Here is a 1585-nt window from a genome sequence, read left to right on the forward strand (position 1 = left end):
AGCCTGGGTTAAAAGCCCCAGGGTGGGGACGGTGAAGTCTGTGCAGCTGTCTGGCTTGAAAGGGTGTATGTTTGCACCTACTGCAACCAAAGCTCAGCCTGCAAGCATGTCCCTTTAGCCCTCAAAGTCACCTTAAAGTCTTACAAAACACAGAAAACAGGAACTGGGGTATTTTCACAGAAAATAACAGCTGTTAAGAATAATTTTTCACATGATGGATATTTTTATAGAATTAAAAACAATTTTCTGAGCATTTATTTGGGGGGAATTTTCAGGCTGATGTTAATCATTGTAAACTTCCTAAACTGTATTGGAACACAACGAGTGGATTCTGAGTGATTCTGAGATCCCGTGAGGTGATGCCTGTGCTCCTGTTTCCTCGTGCTCGTGGCAGGGTTAGTTTCACAACAGGAGTCACGCAAGGCTGAAGGCTGTGGGTGAGTGAGCTGATGGGTGCAGGCAGATACTGGTGAGCTGTAAAACATTTGGAAGAACAGAGTCTGAAAGTGAACGGGTGCCTGTGGAGCCCTCATGTGCCCTCTGCATACCTGTTTCAGGTGGGGTAACATAGCAACATAGCATCTACCTCCACCTCACACACAATAGAGCATTCAGTAGTTCGTATTCTGGCTACGCTCCCCACAAACAGGGCCTTCGCTGACAGCTGGTAGATCTCCTTACGTGCCAAATGGATGCATTGGATAAGCTGAGCTCTTGGCCCTCGAAAGTTTTCTCCTTGCGTGTATTGGGATAACTTTACAGCTCCCGGAACAGGGAAACGTGGTCCTGCTCAGGATGTATTATTGTGAGGGAGGATCTGAGTGTTGCTGGAGTGAATAATTAAGCTGTGGGGGCAGACCACCTGCAGGCACCAAATTGTTCAAGCAGAGAGGTATCTTGGTTTGACACCGGCCTTGTCGCCTTAACCATCCTAACTAAATACCTGTAAGATAAATTGCGTGGTTTGCAGAGAACAACAGCAAGAACAATTCCCAGGCCATGATGTCAAGGAGAGGGCTGAAGGGGAGGCCAGGAAGGTCCATGCCTTCTCACAGAGCAGGTGGTGGGAACATGTACTCTAAATATTTGAGTACTTGCACGTAAGGCGGTGCAGGAATGTCGTGCATGGCCAGTTGCTGCTCTGGAATTACAGCAACGTGCTTGGCTACAAGGCTGCAGGCAGCCCCTTCGCTGGCCCCTGCATTCACACCAGCCGTGAGCTCGCCTTCCCTCCCCAGTTACCTTCAGACTTTGACTGTTCTGTCTCCTGGTCACAGAGGGGTTGGAGGAGCTGGCCTGGCCCTAGAGCTGGTGGTTTCCTTGCTCAGCTCTCCACGACCAAGCCAGACCTAGCAGAGTGCGTGTGGGTGTGACTGACAGCCAGGCATTGGGCTTGGAGGCACGTCCAGATGCTCAGCCAGCCTTTGCACTTGTCATGGAGCTTATACAGAACCTTCATCGTTTAAGCTATGTTGAAGTCAACTGCCCCCGTAGAAGGGGGGAAAAAAATCACAGACATCTCTGGATGTGCCTGTTACACCGCACAGTTGTGGATCAAACCTTGGGAATACTTGGCTTCAGCAGG

The sequence above is a fragment of the Buceros rhinoceros genome, unplaced genomic scaffold (genome assembly GCF_000710305.1).
Source record: "Buceros rhinoceros silvestris isolate BGI_N320 unplaced genomic scaffold, ASM71030v1 scaffold11064, whole genome shotgun sequence".
Lineage (NCBI taxonomy): Eukaryota > Metazoa > Chordata > Aves > Bucerotiformes > Bucerotidae > Buceros > Buceros rhinoceros.